We start from the raw sequence: 7,917 nt of genomic DNA on the forward strand, positions 1-7,917 counted from the left end.
TAAGAAATACCGTTAATCACAAAGAAATCTGTGAACAAACATCATTTGAAACAAATCGACCTATATTGCAGCCATTCAGGAGCCACTTCGGGTGCTGCGAAAAAACGCCTGCAAAATAGATGGAAACTGCTTAAAATAGGTTCGGGGTGATTGGAATAGTGTCCCTCGATTGGCAACTTTAATTGATTATTGTTATAGTTTGCTAACTTGGTTTTACAATCTAAAAACAAGTTCTGACAGGGAAAACGATAAAGAACAGATTGATATACTACTGTTTGAATTTCACCCAACACATTTCGAGTATTTCGTCGGAATACACAGGCGGTTCCTAGAGCTGCTTAGAATATGTTCCCTATCATAATTTAGAATCTTTGGGGCAACTAGACCTTTATTTAACTCTAAGAACACCGAAATCACTCCAGCCATCTTCGAGGAAAGTGAGTGAGTTTAAAAAGTCTTCGGAGTACGCTACTTTTCATAACCTTGAACCACATGTGCAATCATAATGAAATTAATTGGATAAGGGTTTTGAAGGTAGCACGTTAATTTGCTTCCAACTTTGTTTGGATCGGTTATGTAGTTTCTGTGGCAATGAAGTTTTGTGATTTTCACATTTTGGTACATAACGGACAAAGTTACAGTCTGATTACAGTGTAATTAAATAGTGTATTATGGGGTAGCTGAACCTTTCATTTGCCACTTATTTTGTGAAAATCGATCCAACCATCTCTGAGAAAAATAAGTGAGTTTAAGTAGTGTTTGGAATATGTTTCTTTTCAAAACGTGATTTCACATTTTCATATATAACGGACAAAGTTACAGTCCGATTGCAATAAAATTCAATGAAGTTTTATGGGGCAACTAGACCTTCCATACAATACTAATTCTGTAAAAATCGGTCCAGTCATCTCTAAGAAAAATATTTTAGACCATAAGGCATTAGATTTAATTGGCTCCGTAAAACATTATTTTTGTATTGTGCCGTGTCAATAAATGTTGTGTGAACAAAAAAAAAAAATCTCTAAGAAAAATGAGTGAGTTTTAACAGCCTCCGGAACAAGTTTCTTTTGATAAATTTTGAACCACATGTTCAATCATTATAAAAATCCATAAGTAAGGATTTTCAAGGCAGTCTCCCTGTCAAAACGCTATTTTATGTTTGCTTCACCACAGCAACCTTAAAATAGCGTTTTCAAGGTGACGCGCACTATCACCGCGTCTTGTGCCTTTGAAAATTCGAAGTGGTGGTCCGAAATCGGCCATTTGTGGCTTCAATGCCGTTTCACCTTAACACTTCAAGTCATTGATTTTCAACGTAGGATTACGGCTAACGGCAACACTCAGACAGAGGGTGTTAATTTAGTATCTAAACATTGTGCTTAGTTACTTACTGACTTTGTTTCGTGTTCGCCGGTCCGGTAAAACGAAGAGATGAAATTAGAGATCTCCACTGTGGACGGTTACCCGCCATGGCTTTCACCTCTCGCCAGGACAGGTTCCTGTCGAGAACCGGGATGCCATTTGCTAAGTTGCGTCGCCATGAGCCTCTGGGTGAACTTCTTTTGTGAGTGCTTCTTTACAGATCTCGTTCGCTCCTTCTCTCAAGGTGTGTCCGATCCGCTTCCACCTACGCTCTCGAATTTCTGTCGCTATCGGCCGTTGATGACATCGACGATCGAGCTGCTCGTTGGATATCCAGTTGTCAGGCCACTGAAGGCACGATTACCAAATATGCAGCTTTTGCGTTGTCTCCGCTGAGGCGCACCACGTTTTACGGTTTTAACGTTTGAGTTGAGTTTCGGATGTAGAGTGATCCAACATCCACCTGCTTAACCTGTCGTTGACTTAGTACTGTGAAGTTGGGGGGATTTTCAGTGTTCACTACCACAGACTTAGTTTTTGCTACATTGAGACCTGCTGCCTGACCTGATGAGTCAGCTTTGAACATCTCGGCTGAGATGCAGTCTATCCTTGGCGCTTTGCTGGACTTCATACTTCTTATTACCGCTCCAATTTCATCTAGCGATGGCGCTTCGGAGTTGACGCGACTGATGCGGCGTCATGTGGTGCTCGTCTTGTTGGTCACTGACATTTGAAACTCGGAAGAGCTGTTCAAAATTTTCATCGCTTAAGCTGTTCAGTACGGTCAGTCAGTAACTGACGAGCTCTGTTTTTTTTAGCGGAATCTTTGCACTCTACCTGGCACCACTAAGGCGGCGAGAAATATCGTATTACAAGCGGATATAACGGCGGCGGCAGTTTCTCTTGTATCGTTGACGAGCATTTGTCTTAGCTGCTCTGGTTCACGATCGCTCAATGCCGGCTTTCGCCTATCTCCGCTCGTCGATCTTCCACCAAATTTCATTCGAGATCCCTTTCCTCCGCACGTTGCGTACTTTGCCGAGGGTTTCATCACTTGTCGCGATGGAGGCATACTTGATATCAGTCAATTGCTCTTCGACGGTTCCACTAGCACAGCGGTTCTCAACCTGAGGTACGCGTACCCCTAGGGGTACGCGAAAGTCTCCAGGGGGTACGCGAAAATAAAATCAGTAATGGCGGACAAAGCAATTCTTTATTACACTTAATTTATTTTACAAAATTGCTCTTCAAACATGACTGTAGCAATTGAACAAACCGTAGTTTAATTTGAAACCTGAACTAGACCTCCACAACATGATCTACTATTACTCTCTTCCACGCTGCGTGTATAAACCGAGCCAGGGGGTACAATTGATTTAAAAAACATCGCCAAGGGGTACGTGGACAGAAAAAGGTTGAGAACCGCTGCACTAGCAGTCAGCTCCGAGACTTGGGATTCAAGTTGTTCGACAAAGGCCCTTTTCACCTTAGTATTCTCAAGTCAGCGGACATCGTTTCCACACCCAGCTTTCCCCTCTCGTCGCTGAACACGTGCGACTCGCAGACGTATTTCAGCGAAAACAAGGCCGGATGCAATGTCGCCGATACGCTTGTTGCGTACACAAAAAAGGCTTCTTCTCCATTTTCGGTTGATACAGATGTGGTCAATTAGGTTTTCTGTTCGGTCATCGCGGAAAACCCAAGTTATCTTATGTGTTGGTAAATGGAAAAACTCTTCGTTATTGATCATCTCTCTTGGGCCATGACGTCCCATGACGCGTTTAAAATCCGCGTTGCTAAGAGCCAATCTCGCGTTGAAGTCGCCCAAGTGGATTTGAATGTCTCCCTTCGGAATTTTTTAATCACGCTGTTCAGCTGGCTATTTAAACTCTCTTTCTATTGCAGGTCTGCGGTTTCTTACCCGTGTTCTAAATCTGGCTACGATTATTCTTTCGTTTATTGGTTCCAACTTCATCAGTGCTGCATGTGCTCCTGGGCTAGGCTTAGTAGGAATCCATCGTATGCTAGAGTATGCTGTCCCGATGATGTCCTGTGTTCTCCAGTAACCGGCCAACTGACTTTGCTCAGTCCCAGGATTTTAAGCTTCAGGCGGCTAGCTTCTCTTGCAAGTTCAGCCAGCTTACCCTGCTGGGCAAGGGTCAGTGTATTCCATGTTCCGATTCGTGTCCGTGTTTTCATGCTAAAGGTCGTTGCTATAGATCCTGATTGATTTCTTCTTTTATTTTGTGTAATTTGTAAAAAGTTTCCGGGTACAGTAGGTTGTTAGACTAAGGTCTTTATCTCGCTGACGGGGCCTGGCATACGCAACCCAGCCGGCACCACGTGGAGGTAGTGAGAGGACTTAGTGACCAGACGTGATAGATTTGCAGATGTTCATTTCCTTGATAAAGATGCAATATAGCATTGAAACGTTGGGCATTGAAAAAATAAAATCGTTTTAATCGCTCAATGACTGTAAAGCCGAGAAAAAAACCTCATTTGCGAACAATAATCCAGTCGAAAGCAATTCTTAAGATGTTCACTACTTGCCAAATATTGAAAGGGTCACGAAAGTTGTCCGATTTTGAATGCGAATCTCTTTCATGCTTACAACAATCGATTGGAATATTAGCTACGCATCCACTAAAGTGTGAAAAATTGTGATTTTGTGATGCTAACTATCGCACTATTGGAAAATGTCTTGTGTTGTTTCGGACACAGACTTCAACCGATCAGAGCTGAACGAGGTTGAATACCGTCCAATATGGCTATTACCGGAATCACTGTCGCTTAGATATCGGAAATAAAATCAAGACGCCTTATGAAGTTCAATATGGTGACTTCCAGTCTCTGGAAATCTAAAATAACCGAACATTACCCGAAACTGAAACCATTGAAAAAACAAGAACAAGAAAAGAGAGAAATGACAAAAAAATGTTACTTTACTTTTACTTCTGCGGCGACAGACCGATCATCGATACAGTTCCGAATCCAGAATACATCGCCATGTCACTCGGTCTGGAGCTGCTCTCCTCTAGCGCCTGTTCTAAACTCAAAAACACCAAGAGCTCAGCGATCAGCCTCTTTCAGTGTCCATGCTTAATGGCCATCAATGATGGCACGCATCAGTCCTATTAGTTTTGTTGAAAAACCATGTTCGAGCCTTATCTACCATTACTCACTTTTATTAACTGAGTCGTACGCTGCCCTGAACAGAGGATGAGTATGCAAATTGAGTTCTTGAAATTTATCGAAGATTTGGCGCAAGGTAAACAAATGTTTACCAATTTGTTCCTTAGTGCAACGTCTCCCTCGGACAATACGAGACCCTCAAACTAATTCGAAGGCAATTCTTTATCATCGCTCAGCTCACAACTTCAGCATGATCCAATGGATGGAAAGATACAGCTGCTTACTCCCGACTTTGAAAAGCTCGGCGGGAATGCCGTCCTTCCCAGCTGCATTGCATTTCTTCAGCTCTTTAACTGCTTTCTTCACTTCGTCCATGGATGGTAGATCCACAGCTTATCCATTATTCTCAATATCAATCCTGCTCCTTTCGAAGTCTCTGTTTTGCTCCCAATGCTGACGTTTTTTCTTTAAGGTGAAACTCCATGTTCGAATTTTGCCCAAATTTTCCAAGATATTTTTCTCGAAATTATTAAAATCGTGTGTTAAACTTTGATCGATTCTTTGCACCGCTGACGCATGCATAGAGTAGCAATTCGAGCGCTATTTATTAGGTGGAAGCGTCGTTCGTTTGACTGGTGTGATGTTTTAGATAAACTTGTGGTTAGTTGACCTTAAAAAAAAATACACCGCTGAAAAAAAAATTTAAAGAAGAAAAATTAGAAAAACCAAAATTAAATAGGGTATCGAACGTCTTCGTCAGTGGTTTTCTTCGGCCCCCTTTTGCATAAGATTGCTGCAGAAAAACTGCCGAAGAAAACCACTGACGAAGACGTTCGATACCCTATCTCATAAATCTCATTTGTTAAAAATCTGATTTTTTATAAAAAGTACAAAATCAGTTGGCTGGTTATGAAGAAATAAAATTAGTTATAAGTTAAAACATTCTCAAATAAAAATAAATGATAAATTGTAGAAAAAATTCTGTTCAAGAAATACTCCCAAAGGGTTGTCCGACTTTTCCTAGAAAACCATTCCCCGGAAAATAAAGTGTCGAAGGATTTTCCCCAGAATGAACCATTCTCCAGAATACCAAATCCCAGAATATACTAGTTACCGGAACTCTAAACCCCTGAAAGTACTAGTTACCAGAAAACCGTTTCCCAGAACGCACCAATGCCCAGAAAACTATTCTCCAGCATCACCGTAACCGGAAAAAAAAACATTAGTAGGGTAAGATGGGTCACGGGGCAAGATGGGTCAGTGCCGTGTTTGAGCGTGGAATAAGTTTTTTTTGTGATGACACTAATTTTGCATGGTGCGTACCGTATTTTTGACTACGTACCACGTGTTCATTGTTCATATTTGCATATTGCTTGTTTTTAATAAATAAAATATTTTTTCGCTAAGTTTCTTAGGCGATTCATACTTTTGAAAAAAACGTGTTCTTTCGTCGTACGCTATATAATTTGAAGTAAACCTTTGTTGCAGAAGCAGTTTTGCTCATGATGTACTAAATAATACGCTTTTGAGCATAAATAAATGTGAAATAAAAACGAATATTGCAATCGTGACCTAAATTAATGATTGGGGCAGTATGGGTCACCCAAGACAAGGCAGTATAGTTTTGTCAACATTTCAGTTTTAAGGCTAATTCGACGCAAATGGTGTTGTCACTTTGAAAAAACATTCATTGCTTCAATAAGTCGACAGTAGCGAAGTTCTTCAAAACGCTACAAAAAGTAATCGCCGAGGAAAATTTACCCCCTCGGCGGTATAATATGGACGAGATGACCCAATATTTTTGTTATCTATGAAGAGAAGGCATTTTTCTTGCCTTGCCTTCGGCGTTTATTTTCTGTAGAATAGTTTTCGAGGAATTGTTATACAATCCTCCCAAAGTGGATTTTTGTTAGAACAAAGAAACTCTGTGCGGACATATAAATCAAATTTACTCATCCAATAATAATTATTAAAATATATTTAGGGTCAAAACGGTTTGTTTGACTGGTGATTGGGTAGGGATACCATCCGTCCTGATTTAGCAGGACATGTCCTGATTTTGAGACCCTTATTTGACGTCCTGATTTATTTTTCATTTTTTAGCATTTGTCCTGATTTTCGTAAGATTTTCAGTTTTGTAGTGTGATGATAATATGCAGAATTTTTCAAAATCAATAACTTTTATGATTCCAGAACACAACGGTCACTACGGACGGTTTTTTTTTGGTTGAATCTTAGTGAAATGATGAGAGAAATCTTTTAGGTATTGTAACTGTTAAACATTTGGCTTAACGGGGAACCCTACTCTGGAAGGTCAAAAATTATTTTTTTCTTAATGTTTAGAGTAAAGTGAAGTATTCAGCTATTTTGGATATTGATTAAGGTGTATTTGAGCATTTATTTTGCATGTCGTGGTTGCACATATAGTGAGTATTACGTTGTTGGCAGCTGGGAACGTGAATGCTCTCACTAAATCAGTACCTAATTAGTGGTAAGTTTTTCTCAGCATGTATTGAACCCATTTGGCTGAATTTTGTGTAAGAATGGATTATTTAACTTGTTACTTGTTTATGAAAATTCAAAAAATTGACACAATGGCGGCAATTTTAGTAAAAAAAACTTTTTTCATAAAAAATCAACGGCTGTGTAACAAGTAGGATAACCCATTATTCCATGCTGGAATAAAAATTTCAGCCGCATCGGTTCAGTAGATGCTGAGAAAAACTTACCACAAGTTGAAAAAAACATGGTTTCGCGAAAAACGCTACCAATAGCGTAATACTCACTATAATTGCACCCACGTCACACAAAATACATCTTCAAACATACCTTAGTCAATAGCCAAAATACCCGAATACTTCACTTTATCCTAAACATCCAAAAAATCACATTTTATTCATTTTTCGACTTTCTTGTTAACCCCCCCAAACAGTTAGTTTAATTTGAAACAGTTTACATGTGCTGATTATCTGAATTTATATCAAAGCTGCTCAATAATATTGGATCGTTTGAGAAGTATGTTGAACAAGTAAAGAGTATTTCAGTGTTTTTAAAGTGCAAATCACATTTAACGTGGTGTATTAATCTAAAGTTCGAAGAACAGCTTAGCTCAAATTTGTACCGAAAAAAGATGTCCTGATTTCTAACTTTGACCAGATGGTACCCCTATGATTGGGTGAGTCGAGTACTCAGTAAATTTGATTTATGTATAATTCCGCACAAAGTTCTTTGTTGTGCCGGAAGTTTACCTGTGGAGTATTTACTGAGCCGAGTATTTTCACAATTTTTAACTGACTAAACCCTAACAAATTTTGACTATCTACTATCATTTTTTCTGACAATGCTTTTTAGTTCTTCATTGTTGTTACCAGATTAATTCTGATACTTAAAAAAGACCTCTATCATAAGCATGGTAAAACTCTG

The sequence above is a fragment of the Wyeomyia smithii genome, chromosome 2 (genome assembly GCF_029784165.1).
Source record: "Wyeomyia smithii strain HCP4-BCI-WySm-NY-G18 chromosome 2, ASM2978416v1, whole genome shotgun sequence".
Lineage (NCBI taxonomy): Eukaryota > Metazoa > Arthropoda > Insecta > Diptera > Culicidae > Wyeomyia > Wyeomyia smithii.